This window comes from Heliangelus exortis, chromosome 2 (assembly GCF_036169615.1).
Source record: "Heliangelus exortis chromosome 2, bHelExo1.hap1, whole genome shotgun sequence".
Lineage (NCBI taxonomy): Eukaryota > Metazoa > Chordata > Aves > Apodiformes > Trochilidae > Heliangelus > Heliangelus exortis.
Genome location: NC_092423.1, coordinates 35967161 through 35983155, shown reverse-complemented (window position 1 = coordinate 35983155; position 15995 = coordinate 35967161). Strand labels below are relative to the sequence as shown.

Sequence of the window (15995 nt, the reverse complement as noted above, 5' to 3'; positions counted from 1 at the left end):
ACAGGCTTCTTGTGAATTATAATATTCTTGAAATGTTTTATAAATTGCATATTAATTTTGTTATGAATGTATTCTCTGTTTACTTGTCATTTTGCAGAGAGAAAATTCTTTAGGAGATGAGACATTTCTGTTACAGAAATATCTTGTCACAATCAATACAAATCTCAGCAATGTGTCAAAGTAACAATATAAGTGTTAGGCTAGGTATCGATTTTTTCGTTGTTGTTGTTATTTTTTTTAAGATGTTTTAGAAACAAATCCTACTGGGTTTGGAAATGAACAAAATTGATCATTTGTCTCTCCTAATCTGTTTTCAGTTACAGAAAGCATCAGGTCCCACTTCTTCATGTCTGGCATATTTGTAAGAAATGGAGTAAACAATTAATTAAGAGAAGCTAACTACTTAAATTATCATATACAAAATATACTTTAAAAATGTGAAAGTTGCTGGGTCTTAACTGCAAACATGGTACAGGAATCTATTAATAAATTGAAGTCCTTAAGGATTCCTCTCTTTACAAAAGATGTTAAACATATGCCATATAGTTTCCTTCTGCTCCTGTGGAAGCTGAAATTTGTACAGATGGTTGCTGGGTTATTCAGTTTTCTACTGTGGGTGTAGAGGTGATATCTGATTCTGGTTTTGTCATATCTCTTAAATACTGGGGTAAGATTAAGGAGCCCAAACTCTGAACAAGAATACACATTCTTTTCTAGGAATTCTAGGAATTCTTCTTTTCTCCTTAAATTTGTTCAAGGAGATTAGTTGTTAAATGCTTTGAAGACGGGGGTCAATGTGACTAACCAACCATTTTGTGTTATAAACTTTTAGTACAGTAGACTGAAGATCGAGAATACATCAATCTCAGACCCTGGCTTAATTGAAGTTTGAGGCAAATGCTATTTCTATTCTCTAATTAGTTCCTATTTCCTAAGTCCAGTCGGAGACAGCTACCATAAAAATCCAGAGAAAGCCCCTTTCCTGGGAAGTCAGACTGCCCACGGAATAGTGACAGTTCTGGAGACTGCAGTGGCACTGAAGGATGAGAAATAAGCTCCCCACTTATCTAAAGCAGAGGACCCGGCTGACCTCTAGAATTGAAGAAGTTGCTGAGAGTACCTCTAAAGAAGGAAATGGAAGGCCTGTGGCATTTTGGTCCTCTAAATGCCATTCATAGTTTACCAGTCTGTCAGATTATGAAAAGCCTGGGTGTGGGAGAGGATGACTAAACTGGAAATCCTTCACAAAAACCAGTGTATTACTTTCCAGAGGTCCAAGCATACTTTTCTTGTGTGCTGCAAAACATTAATGAAGTTATATCCTGAGAACAGGAAAAGCTTTGGGAAATGGTTTTCTTTATTCCTTTGCTTAACTGATTTTTTCCCCTGTGAGCTGTTTTACATTTTCATTGCTATGTCATACGAAATGGTAAAGAGAAACAGCTTATTATTATTATTTTGGTTTCTTTTTTTTATAAAGCCGCAAAATCACTTAATGAAAATCCTTTTATTTGAAACTTTGAAACTTTGATTTATCTGTTTAAACTGGTGCGTTTCATGCATTTTTTTATCTGCCTAATTTTTTTAAGACATACTTTCTGAGACAGAACTTATATGAAAAAGTGGTTTTTAATCCAGTAGTATATAGTGGAATAGTTGGTGGGTTAGAAAGATGTGGGTGGAATCATTACTCTTGGACAAGTTTGCCAAAGGCAAAACTTAGTTTGGCAAGTTTTAGACAGTAAAAAAATTGGGGGTTTTTTGTTGGTGGTTTTTTTTTTTGGTTTTTTTTTTGGTTTTTTTTGACAGTATTACAATAAATTTTAAAGGATAATAATGGAAAAATTCCATATATATATATATTGAAAAATACTTTTCAATGTATTATTGAACAGAATTGCCTCTGACACTAAGTATTCTTATAATAAAAGTGTTTTAATAGTATCTACAAAAGACTGTAATTTTCCCTTTGGATTTTCTTTAATGAAGTAGAGTGAGGAAACAAAACAAAGAGGCTAATAATCTGACCTGTGCAGACAGCTGTATCCCACAGAAGCCTCTAGAAATGGAAACTATTATATTGACAGTTACTGTCTTTCCTGAATTCTGATTTTCTTTTCCTTTCCCCTCTTTCCACATCTATATTGTTTCTTAAGTTACAATTTGGTTCATGATTTAAGCAGTTTAGAGCTTTATATTTATGTGGTCATAAGATGTCCTAGAACATAGGAGTCTAACAATCTGCAGGTACTTCTATACTATCAGATGTGTGCCAGCACCACCAACTAGTGAGGAATGAGATAAATAGCAATTAAAAAGGGGACCAGAAGTAAATTTCAGAATTCTCTCCCTCCCTTTCTTCTTTCTCCCAGAGTGAAAAGAAGTGAGTAATATTGAAGGCTTTGAGAAAACAATGGGAAATTAAGGCAAATTCCTGAGAGGGAGAAGGCTGATCAACTTTTCTGAAGCAAAAGAAGTTCTTGAGCAGCCCTCTGAAAGGTCTTTCCGTCTAAACCAAGGCTATAAACTATTTGAAAGTCTTATGAAATTGAAAAATAAATACAGTAAAGGCTGGGAATGTTCTAAAGTGGTTGGGAGACTTCTCTCGCTCTTCTGAATGGTTCTCAATTTATTACTGTGTCAGATGCTGGCTTGTTATTTAGTGCTTGGATGATTGCCTTGATGAGAGGCTTTATTTTTCCCTGAAACATATTTTCTTTTTGGCTCCTGCTGTGGCTGCTCCATTTTCCATTGACGTGACTCCTACACAAGAGTCCATATTAACGTAGCAAACAGTGTGACTGTGTTCAGGTTCTGATATAGTTATTAAAAGAAGCCTCTTTTTTTTTAATATTGTGTCCTTGAGCTGCTCCCCAGATTGCTCCAGACCACAGGCCACTTTTTCTCCTTTTTTAGCATACAAAGAATTAGCTGAGCTGACCTACCCATGAGATCCCATGCCTCCTCCTCCTCCCTGATGCTCTGCCCCTCTCCCTTGCACTGCTATTCTTCTCTCATCTGGCAGCAGGATTTCATCTTGCTTATCTGGCAGGACTTTAACCCAAGTTTAAAAACCAAAACACTTCTTTGACTTAATCATTGAAATCAGCTGGGTGATACAAAAGCATGAGGAAGGTTTAGGTTAGATATTAGGAAAAAATTCTTTACAGAGAGGGTGATCAGACATTGGAATGGGCTGCCCAGGGAGGGGGTGGAGGTTTTTAAAAAGAGACTGATGGTCTCTGATGGTCACTCAGTGCCATGGTCTGGTAATCACAGTGGTAGTGGATTAAGGGTTGGACTTGATGATCTCAGAGGTCCTTTCCAACCCAGCTGATTTTGTGATTCTGTGAACAGATGACATGCATTGGCTCTGAAACACTGATCTAGGAGAAAGATAAAGAAACAATGGAGAGAGTGCAAAGGAAAAAGGAAAGCTTTCCCCAGCAGCCAGCTGGGAGAAGCAGTGGCAGTATCCCTAGAGGATCTCTGGACATTTTTCCAGTGCAATGAGCTGCAGTGAAGAAGACAGTTCTTCACCTTGTTTTCCTCTAGTGCTATACACTTTTCATCAGGACCTGCTCTAACCTCTCCCATTGTTTTATCCCATTAATGGTGGTATTAGCACAGATTAGGAGACTTGAATTAGCTGTCAGTGACGTGTATTTATTAATTTTTTAATTGCTTAAATAACTGGTATCTACTTGATTGTATACAGAGTTTTTGTTCTCTCTAATAAACTAAAATCTGCAAAGTGAGATAAGGAAAATGTGAAGGGGTCATTCTTAGACCAGCAAGAGGTTCTTCCTGTGAGAGCCCACCACTATTCAGGCTTGCAGGTGCCAGGCTGTGAGAACAGTAGTATAAGAACAAGAGCATGAGAAGAGTAAAAGAAAAATATTACTGCAGAGACTCTGAAAGCATTTCCTCAACAGTGAAGGCAAAGGTCATGGGACTGCAAGTAGCAGTCCCATCTCGTTACTAAGACTAAAGTGATACGGTACCTAAGGCACTGTGCAATGTGTGTTAGCAGTTCCCACACATACCCACTGTACCATATGTTTTCTCTGCTTGTGTGAGAATATTTGTTTTAACAGACCAGGTTCCACATTTTTTGTTTTGTTTTTTTTTTTTTTTAAGTAGCAACTGTATAGTTTTTTGTGAAGTTTCACCCAAGTCCTTTTTCAATAAGTATGGCTACTGTAACTTGAGAAAGTTACTTTGTGCCATTGTGCACAATATATGAAATGACACTGCTTACTCCTGGTTATGTGTATGGGCAGATCTAAAGTGGAGTGATTTTCCTACACCATGGTATAATCCATGAGGCCAGGAACCTGCTTCATGTACCTTGTGTTATTAGAATGAAAAGAAAATTAACAAAAAAACCAACAGAAAGTGTTACCCTTTTTCTCTTTCCTTAGAATAAATCCAAGTTATGGAATTAGTTCTACATTATCTCACCTACAGTGTTCATTGTCCTTTATTTGCCAGGAAAGACATGGGCAAGGTCAGATGCATTTACTCATTATTAGAGCCTACCTACATATACATAATTCTGAATTATTTCATGGCATGTTTACTGTCATTACCCAGCTCCTGTGCTGAGTGTTCAGTCTAGCTTCAACATGAAGGAGTTTGGTCACCATATGCTAAATAGAGGTCCTTATTCTGAATTATCTGTTGGAAGAAGTCTCTTTCCACAACTCTATGGAAGTGAGGTTCCTGACTGATATTAAGGTTCAGGAGGCTGAGAGATTTACCCTGCTTTAGTATTGTTGCCATCTGAATTGAAGAAGAAACAGAAAAAGGCATTTCTGCTGCTAAATTCTCCTACTCTCAGGTGGAGAATTCTAATTACAATTCTTACTTACAGCCTCTGAATTTTTTACATTCAAAACGGTATCTAGAACAGCAATGAATTTCCAAAATTGTACTGTCAGGTTGCATAGGAAATGTGGCAGTATAATCATGTTGTAATTTTATATCTTCTACTGCTAGCATTTTCAGTAGGGGTAACTTTTAGAACCTTGCACAGTTTTAGCTAAAAACTTTTTTTTATTTTTAGTATTTTTCTCTGTTTGCTCAGTGCCACTTTTACTTGATGAGGTAGAGGAACAATCCATGGAGTTGGATACTTGGCTTTCTACAAATTATTTCAGGACCTCTGAACACATGAGATTATTCTCTCTCATATGAAAACTTTGCGACCAGGTACAACCATCTGCTGCTATTGGGTCAAGACATTTTTTACAGTTTTCTTTAGACTGGGCTTTGGAAAAACAAGGCAAGACCTCAAATTACCTCCCATAACAACACAGGAATTTGGTTGCAGCATCCTTATACTTCATTCCTGAGCAACAAAAGTAGTCTTGCAAATGTAGAGGCAACATATTTTTTTTAGTATGAAACAATTTAGGACCAATAAGAGGAATTTAGTCAAAGCCAAAATATAATTTGCATGTTTCAACAAAAAAATTATCATAAGAGCTTCTTGGTTCCCTAATGACGCTCACTCACTGCAGTACAGTTTACAGATAATATTTTTGTCACATGTTGGAAGTTTAGGCTTTGCATTTATTGATGAGCACAGGCCTATTGCTCTGATGCCAGTCTCTTTCTGACATAAGTTTTGTTCAGCCAGCATTTTGGGGGCAAGGGCACAGGAAATACAACTTGTTTTATTTGGCAGCAGAATGAAAATAACCTTTACTGCAGAAATGCTACAGGTTCTTCTGTACTATTTAGCCTCTTAATTTCCTTAAAAAAAAAAAAAAGAATTAGAAATAAAACAAAAGAAGCAGACATTGAAAGGCCTTGGTTTCGAGTAATTAAATAACTTCAGTCCCTTTATGATTTTGTTGTGTTTCTTGTGTTATTTTCCCTGTTTAAATTCTTTGAGGTTCAGTTCAGGGATTATTATTTTTTTTTTAATAGCAATGTTTTCCTATGCCTGATCTTCCTTCATGGGGATAATACTTCATCCAAATTACTTTTTTCTTTTTTTAAGGTAATCAAAACCTTGACATCTTTTCTGTCAATGTCTGCACTTCTTACAGCAAGGAAGTTCCAAATGCTTTAAAATTCCTAGGCTATATCCACTCTTCCATCAAAATTATGGATTTTTCTCCAGAAGACCATCTTATGCTAATGTTCACCTCAAGTCTTTAAGGTTCCCCAAGCAGCTTCTTCCTTGATTACTTAGTTATCTTGCATAAATCAGAAGATTTAAGCTCAGGTGCTCCTTGTCTAAACTGTGCCAGTCATTCAGCTACCACTGTAGCTCTGCTGAAAGAAATTGCAGTGTACGTCTGCTTCAGGCATCTACTTTATTTTTCCATTAAGACTATTCCACTTTTTTGTTCAACATACTGGCTCTTCCACAGTTTTCAGCATTTTCCCTCTGGATGGTTCATTTTTCTTTGAATACAATAACTGAATACATTCTCACCTCTAACCTCCCTCTCATCTATTCCACAAAAAAGAAAAAAAAAAAAAACAACAAAAAAAAAACAAACCAAAAACCAAACAAAACAAACAAAAAAAACCCAACAAAACCCCAAACCCACATTTTTTACTAGTCTTGTCTAAGAATACATCAGTGAGTCATATTTTGATTTTCTTAGGATTATTTTGATGCAGAAAATCTGACTTTGAGATACACAGGATAATTCTTTCTTATGGTAAGCAGTGCAGTATAGAACTCTACCTTTTTCTGGAAATGACATTTCCTAGACACTGTTCATAATTTTCTGAACCATTTTTGATGTAATTTCTGTCAGTTTGTCAGAAGCATGTTCTAGTTCTCTGAATTAAAATTACCTTAAGATGAACTTTTAAATCTATTGAGTAAAAAGACAGCATATAAACTACAAATTCTCAAAATGGTCACTTTTATCCATAGAATCTTGGTACTATACTGGCACCTTAATGCTGAAGTATAATAATTACAGAGAAAAATCAACAGTGGAAGTCACAGCAAGCTGACATAACATTGTCATGGGGGTTGTAAGATTGTTAAAGAGACAATGAACAGCTCAGAAATAACATGTATGAAATGAAATAGCATACACGACAAAACTTTGACATGCTTTGAGTAACAGCTTCAGAGTACTACAGAATTTGTCTGAGATGAATGTTTCTTAGAGAATATAACAGTAACACGTGACATCAAACAGCCAGTGATTTTGACATGAGAAAGATACGAATATTGTTCTCTGGGTATCTTGCACATGGAAATTACAATTATGTGCAAAAGCTGTGCATTATTATTATATGTGGGACCAAATGTATCTGTGATAGTTACAGATGGAAAGGTGAGAGGCTGCATCATTTGTGGAGTGTGAGTGCTGCACTAGGTAGGTGGTGCTGAGGAAAGATTACTTACTGTTCCTTTTACTTTCACATTTAACCCAGACCTTGGTCTGTGTCTGTGTCTGTTTTGAGGACAGATCATTTTGTTCTGGTGAGGAACAGTGGTGTGAGATCTCCCACTCTTGCTGGAGGAGAATTAGTATGTTTATGGCTCACTGGTCTCTCTAACAACTTGGGGGACATTGCCTGTTCTCTGTTTCTTCTGTGGCCACATCCAAGTGTTATTTGTTGTTTTTGGTTTTTTGTTTCTTTTTTTAGTTTCTGAATTGTGGCTGTAAGTTCCCTGTGCTCAGTCTGTGGACAGTAAATACCTGCAGCTGGCCCTGCATGGTAGAAGCAAGGGGCAGGTCCATGAAGCTTTTCCACCCTTTGCACTAATAGTCCTTTGTATTTCTGTGTTGAAAATATTTTCTTTATGTACTTACTGATAGCTTTCTTCTGTATATAGAATCTGCTGTACCGCAGTATTTTTTCCATATTCCCTCCCAAAGAGGAAAATATTTCTACAGAACCTGCTCATTTCAAATGATAAGATGAAACTTTCTCAACAGTAGTTAAATATTTCAACCTTAAGTCATCGCATTGCTGGGAAATCCAGTTCTTTATTTCCAGTATTGTTGGCATCAGATTATTTTCCAAGCCTTGAGCTACCACTCTGTAGTTAACGAAGTCTTACAAGAATAAAGGAGCATTAGATTTCAAAGAGGGAGGAACATGATCTTTTAGAGGGTTCAAAATGTCTAACTTAAGTTCTTCCCCTCAGGTGCACAGAAATAGAATCTCATTAGTGTATTTTGTTTATTCTTCCACTAGCCCTGTTAGTAACACTCATAACATCTATTTGATCAGATACATGCTCAGACATACAGCAACAGCAGTAGCAGTGCATACACTGAGGACCCATATCCAAAGTCCCCACTCCCCACTGCAGTAGGGTTATAAACATCAGGCACGATGCTTGGTAAAGCCATGAGTGGGACACCAGCACCACAAAATATTATGCAGTGGTGAAAGTCTGCTAAGCCAGTAAATTAAGCACAAATTTTGAGCAGGTGACATAGTGCTTTTAAGAGCTGTAAACAAGCCAGCTTTCCACTCCTTATTACCTTCCTATTTCAAGCATGTGATAAAGGAAAGTCTGGTCAGGATCGCAGTGGTAAATGTTTGACGAGAATGTAGCTCTCATCTTTCAAAATATTTCTCTTCAGAGCAACTGTTCATCTACAAGCCTTTAAGCTGAACACTTGAAAACAAGTCATAAGCCCAGGGTCTTAATCATTCATCTATATGATTTGAGCCTATGAGAACTCAGTATGTTAGGTTGACTTAAACCAGTTCCATTTCTACCATTCCAGGTGAATTTAAAATCAAAAGAACAGCATGAAAAAAACCCCAAAAAAACAAAAACAAACAAGCCTCCCCCCCCCCCCCCCCCCAAAAAAAAAAAACCCAACAAAAAAACCCCACCACAAACCCAACAAATTAAATACAGCTGGGTTACTCAAACGCTGGTGTAACCTTCTGCCTGGTGGATGAGCTTGAAATTTCCCTGTATTTTATTGGAGAAATTGCAAAGCATTCTTCCTTTGAAGACAGGAATCTGTGCACTCTGCTCTGAACACTCACAGGATAAGCCTAACAGCAGCTGAGCTCCTTTCTTGGAGCTCAAGGGTTCAGTTCTGCCAAGTAAACAAGCACCTTCAGTTCCCATTGAGAAATACCCAGATGACAACACATGGTGTCACCCCGTGCTGGTGAACCACAAGCTGCAGTGTGTCTTCAGTTTTAATGTCTTTTCTGTTTTTTCCTGTCTTTTCGATTGGGAAATGCTCTTTCATTTCCAGAATCTCGGTGTTTATAAGCCTGCACACTAATGTGTTAGACCACTGCAATATAGCTTATTTTTTAGTTACATCAGCACCGTGTGCTGGCAGTCATTACACAATCAATAACGCATAAAGCTGGTCAAATAGAATGTAGCTTTTTTTTTTACTGAAAAATAAAATTTTGACAAAAACAATGCTGCTTAAGGGTGGAAATGAAATACTTTAGTGTTGTTGGACATAATATACCTATAATAGGAATGTGTAATTGCAGGTAAATATGAAAAAAAAAGACCCATCCTAGTCTAGGCTAGTTAGTATTTCCCTCTGAGAAAATGTTGTGGATGTCTGCTTCTGCTAGTGGAGTATAATTTGGAGGAACTTCAAAGTAGTGCCTGCTAGAAGTTCCTCTTCTTTATTTTAACCTACCCATCACAATTACACTGGTTATTTATTTGAAAGTTGCTGTATGATAAATTAGCAGTAACAGTTTTGCTACTATTCTAATGAAGACTTTCTCATTCCTTATACTTTAGAGTTCAGGTAGATACAAATGAGATTGGGCTCAGAAAATAAATAGGAACAAATAGAGAGATTACTAATGGAGGAGAAAGTTTATTTATTTATTTACTTATTTATTTTTATTGTATTTTTCCCTCTCTAGGATCCCAGGAGCCCATTTTACCATGAGGGTTATTTTTGGATTAGCTTTTGATTTCGTTTCCCTCTGACACTGTCTGGCTTTTTGGTCTGCTTTGTTCTAGGAACAGGTACTTTGATTGCTCATGAAGAAAGCTGCAGTCATTATTCTAGTATTGACCTGGTGCACTAATGGCTCTGAAGGCTGGCTTCAAGATCGTTAAACACCGAGTCCCTTAAATGGCTTGTGATCTGTGTTTATCAGTAGGACTAGGAGATGATTTAGCATCCAGATGCCCAAGTTTTGTTTGGATGTCTCTGTGCTAAACTACATTTCAGATTCACTCTTTTTATAGCTATAAATATTGGGTACGGTAAAGCATTTCCGCTGTGAGTCTAAATATTGTTGTAAATGCAAAGTGAAACATTGATTTCTCAGCTGCTGCATTCAGAACTTTTCTACATAATGAGAGTTCATTTTGGCACTGCTGGGTAAGTCTGTTGCACTGGAATATGGAGAGGGGAGAAAAATGAAGCTCCCGTAATCCAGGGGGAAAGTATTAGTGACCTGCTGTACCACTTAGACATACACAGCTGTTTTGCAGATAGATGGGGTCCACTCAGGGGTCCTGAGAGAGCTGATGGAAGTGCTCACCAAGACACTTTACATCATTTATTAGCAGTCTTGGCTAACTGGGCAGGTCCCAGTTGGCTGGAGGTTGGGAAATGTGACACCCCTCTACAAGAAGGGCCAGAAGGAGGATCCAGGGAATTACAGACCTGTCAGACTGACTTTAGTGATGGGAAAGGTTATGGAGGAGATAATCTTGAGGGTCATCACATGTACAGAGGGTGACCCACTTAGTGAATATAGGAAATTCTGTACATGTTGTCTACCTAGACTTTAGTAAAGCCTTTGGAACTACTTCCCATAACACTTTCCTGGAGAAATTGGCTGCTCCTGTCTTATGGTAAAAAACTGGATGGATGGACTGGCCCAAAGAGTTGTGGTGAATGGAGCTAACCCCAGTTGGCAGGTGGTCAAAATTGGTGTACCCCAGGGCTCAGTGTTGGGGGCAGTTCTCTTTAATATCTTTGTTAATGATATCATATCTTTGTTAATGATATGAATGAGGGGCTTGAGTGCACCCTTGGCAAATTTTCAGATGGCACCAAGTTGGGTGGCAGTGTTGATCTGCCTGAGGGCAGGTGGGCTTCATAGTGGGATCTGGACAGGCTGGACTGACAGGCCAAGGTCACAATAACTGCACTTTGGTCACAATAACACCATGCAACACTAGAGGCTTGTGGAAGAGAGGCTGTAAAGCTGCCCAGAGGAAAATGACCTGAGGATGTTGGTTTACAGCAGTTGAATATGAATCAGGAGGGTGTCCAGGTGGCCAAGAAGGCCAACAGCATCCTGGCTTGGGCCAGAAATAATGTAGCCAGCAGGACTAGGAAAATGATTGTCCTGCTGTACTCTGCAGTGGTGAGGCTGCACCCCAAATACTGTGTTCAGCTTTGGACCCTTCACTACAAGGGCATCAAGGAGCTGGAATGTCTCCAGAGAAGGGCATCAAAGCTGCCAAAGGTTCTGGAAAACAAGTAATTTTAGAAGCATCTGAGCAAACTTGAGCTGTTTAGTCTGGAGAAGAGAAGGTTGAAGGGAGACCTTACCACTCTCTACAACTACTTGAAAGAAGGTTGTAGTGAGGTGGGTGTCGGACTCTTCTCCCAAGTAACAAGTGGTAGGACAAGTGGAGGTGGCCCCAGGTTGTGCTGGGAGAGGGGATGGGGGGGGTAAGACTTGGTATTAGGAAAAATTTGTTCACTGAAAGAGTTAACAAGCATTGAAACAGGCTGCCCAGAGAAGAGGTATTTAAAAGACATGTAGACTGTGGTGCTTAGGGACATTGTTTAGTGGTCGATTTGGTAGTGTTAGGTTAATTGTTGGACATTTCCAGCCTAAATGATTCTCTAAGTGGGAGCTAAGGCAGCTCACCCTTGAGGTGAGTCAATAGATCTAGGTACTTCAGATATTATTTTGTGCTCTGAATTTAAAACTCTTTCCCAATTTTATGAAAACATTTTCTTGCAATGTTAGCCTTTATTTGAAATGATTTGCCCAATTAAACCAATTACATAGCTTACGGTGATGAGTCCTTTGTTCATCAGTCCGTACTTTCAGAACTATTATGCAATAGTTCTAGTAGAGTAAATTAACTGGAATATATAGTATTATTTTAGTGAAAAGTGGGAAAAAGTAACTGTATAATCAATTTGCCTTCTTTCTCACTCACGTTATCTGGGAAAATCTTCACATTAGTAGCCCAGTTAACAGCAGTAAGATATTCAAAAGGGACTTGAACATGTGGAAGTGTATGCATTATAGAATCACTTTGGTTCAATCAGATTCAAAGTATAGTAATTGGTTGATGAGCTTGAATTCTAATTAAACTCACCTGCATCTAAATCTGCTGACATAAAGTGAAATGTTTTCATATACTGTATTAATAAGTCAGTTAGCTAATCTTAACTCTTAATGTGGTCACTTTCTCTGTAACAGTAATTTGTGTAAACCTGGAACGAGACTTCTCTGGTTAAGCTGCCCATGTAGGAACTGTGGAATTAAATCTTAATTCAGTAAATCCTTTCCTACAGAAGAATTATGGACTGTACTTTGGTACAGTAACCATGTGAGCCACTTGTTTCATTAAATGCAGATTCTTTGATTGCTAGGGATATGTTTTTTTATTTTGTAGCTGGTTTTTTTTCTTCTTTTTAAAATTAATAAATAATTTAATATTTAAAATTAGAATGGTGCTTGGCTATGCTCAGCTGCACAAGAAGTCAGATAGATGCTCTCTTCACTGATAAAGATGAAGACTTGCAGAAGCCATCTGGATTTTGATTGAAATGAACTGTTACAAGAACTGGGGAAGGACACCAAATGAGATTTATAGCAGCCATAACTACAGTATTAAAACAAAAACCCTTTTGTCATTTGTTGCTAAACAAGATCAATAAGCTTCAGCAGGGGAGTGCTGAGTTTAATTGTAACAAGGTGTCATTACAAACAGTCATATAAATTGTGTGCACTAATTGTGATTCAGAGAATTGCATAAAAGCCTTTTCCTTTATTATATCAACTTTAAAACTCTGCCATGGGATGTTTAAGAACCTGTCTCTCTGAACTGGAAGGCACACGATACAAAATCGTTCTGTTTCTTAAGTTGTAATTTTTAGGCACCATCATAGTCACGGAAGCATAGCAACAGTGTGTAAGCCCATGACTGAAGGTGTAGTTAGCATGGTTCTGGTTCAGATTAATTGACTCTGAATTTATGATATGTGCCTGGCAGGTGTTTCTGGAAATGGTGTGAGTCTTCTGTTGATCCATGTCCACTCCAATATCCACTCCAATGTGTCCTTCTTCTAAGCAAATGCAGGCATGCAAGCTTCTAATATTCTTATTCCAAACTTTCATGTGAAGAAATAAATTGCTCTTCATAGAAAATGAACATAAAGGAAAAGCAACATAGTTGAAACAAATGGTTTTTTAAGTTATGCTGAATAGCTGTGGAATACCTCTGCCATACTCATCTGTCTCTACTGACTTGCTGTTAAAGGAAAACTTAATGAATACTGTTAGATTTTGTGTGTGTGTGTGTGTGCCCAAGCTTCTTGTCCCATCTTTAAAAGAAGCACTTTTAAATCATCCATTATACATCACAGGCAGACTTGAACATACAACCAAGTATTTTTATCCAAAGCTAACATACAAATACGTAATTTGATTATTTTTATTTTGCACAGACTAAAGCATTGAAGAATTTATGAGCTGATGAGTCTTACTGTTGCTTTTATCAAATCTATTCTTTCAGGTTATACCCAGATTTGTGGCAGTTCTTCTTTGCTGTTGCAAATGCTCTGTCCTCCTAGACTGCCTCAAAGGCTCAAAGTTACATCTTTCTCAGTGGATTAGGAATGTAACTTCAATATGTTTTCTTGCCTAAAGTAGTAATAAAACCAAACCCAAACATCTTACCAGTAATCTGTCAATATTGGACAATCAACCTGAATAAAATAACAATATTCAGGTTGATGTGCTGAAAGAATAATATGGAATTCAACATCTTCTCTATGATTACGGAAGTATTGTAATCTGTGCATGAACACATACCAAAATATACAGACCAATAAGGTGCTGTCACTGATTGAAACTTTCTTGCTGTAAGTCCAAGGAGAAGCAAAATTTGTCTTCCATTCCATAGATTTTAATAAATTATTCTAAATAAAATATCATTCTTCCTACTCTGTACTTTAAGAGCTATCCAGCTACCGCCAAATAGTATAGAATTAAACGCTGGGTTTGTTATTTGTGTCACACTGAAGCATGAATGATATAAATTTCACCCTCAATTCCTGTTTTTTGAAATATTCTGTGCTGCTTTATGTGTACCAGGAGTAGCAAATGATAACAATGATTCCAAGCTATGTTTATAAACTTTTAATCAAAATATTTTAAGATATTTTAAAAATAAATAAATAAATATCACAGTAAATATTACTGAAGAATCTGATGAAACGTAATTATTGGGCAAAATCATGTTGCTTGAGTTTTAAACATTACAAGGAATCTTTTCAATAAATTATGTAGACATATTTAGAAGTCTACTACTTAGTCTACTACTTTGGGATTTTAGAAGTATCTTTCATCATTTGATTTAAACTTCAAGCTTAAGAACAGCAGAAAATCTAATTCTGATTTTACTTTCCTAAAGATGATACTTTAATGATGTACTCAAAAAGTTTGACAAAATTAGGCTTAAAAACCTTTCCAGCCGTCTGCTGATATTAAAGTAAAAATTGCCTCTTACTCTAGGCAGCACTGGATTGACTTTTAGAAGTAAATAGTTTCTGCTATAAGTGTTAAAGTAGCGAAAAATGTTTTGTGTTTTTTTGTTGTTTCTTTGGGTTTTTTATGCAAATGACAACAGAGTTTGGGCACCTTAAATTTTTTTTCTCATAATGATATTCAAGCACTCCTGCAATTCAAGAGCATCCTCCCTACCCTTTCTGTCCTTTCAGTGTTCCATGTGCTGTTTCGTGGAATTCACAACAATTAGAATTGTTTTTTTTAACTCTTTGCATCACAGAATTCTATCTTAAATAAGAAACTCAGGAGTAAATTCATAAAATGGCTGCAAATGCATTAGGAATGTATGATCTGCAGGTCTTGCACTTTAACGTAGCCATTAAGCTGCACTGCAAGCATATATTTTAAATTCTTTTGGCAGTGTGGGGATTTAGCTTGGTGTTGACAGGGGAAGCAGCATGTCAGTGCACTAATGGTAATGATACTTATTCCCTAGTTAGGCAAACACAAATGACAGGCTATGTCAAGAACTGTACTGAACCAGAATGTATTTTAAATCACATTGTTCTCAAATGAGATAATATATGCTTTAATATAATGATCATTTATTGAAAGACTTTAATTATTAAGCCAAAAGTGAGTAAATGAAGCAAAGTCTTAAGAGCAAATTGATTGTTTAATAAACTTCAGCACTGTCTTTAAAATACTGAAATCCGAGAAATATCAGCCATAGTGTTTTTTTCTTTGGGTAGACAAAGTGTAATGTTGGAGTTTCATGGATGGAGAATCTCTTGTGACAAGATTGAAACAGAGCTTTTTTGCTTCTATTTTAGTTTATGCATTCTGTTCCTCCCTTCCACACTTATGAATAATATATCTTTATATGGAGATTAGGGATATCAAGTTTTCATTAAAATATTTTTTGGGTTGGTTTTTTTTGAAATTTTTGGTATTTATTAAGGGATTCTGGGTTAGCTGATAGTATTATCCCTTAATAGACATACACATAAGTATGAAGAATGACAGTTGTCTGTTGGGGACCAGACTGCTCCTAACCTCCCACTAGCATGCAGTAAGGGAAACATTCCTTAACAAGCAACAGACAAAAAATAGTCTTTCCCCTCTTGATGTGGAATGTAAACAATTTTTTCTCTTAAAAATTTGAGATCTTTTCACTTCAACATAAGAAAACACAAGCAGAAAAATCTGTCTAGAAATTCATATGTGATCTGGAAAGAATCTCCATGCTAACTTAAAAAGACCATAAAGTGATAGAGGTG

The 15995-nt window shown here is 36.9% G+C and overlaps 1 protein-coding gene and 1 long non-coding RNA gene across 3 annotated transcripts in view; one reads left to right on the top strand and one right to left on the bottom strand.

Annotated features, from left to right (window-relative positions):
- Positions 1–15995, bottom strand: part of LOC139792353 (uncharacterized) — a 414091-nt gene that overhangs the window by 143375 nt on the left and 254721 nt on the right. The gene's annotated exons all lie outside the window — the stretch shown is intronic.
- Positions 1–15995, top strand: part of KCNH8 (potassium voltage-gated channel subfamily H member 8) — a 170537-nt gene that overhangs the window by 41191 nt on the left and 113351 nt on the right. The gene's annotated exons all lie outside the window — the stretch shown is intronic.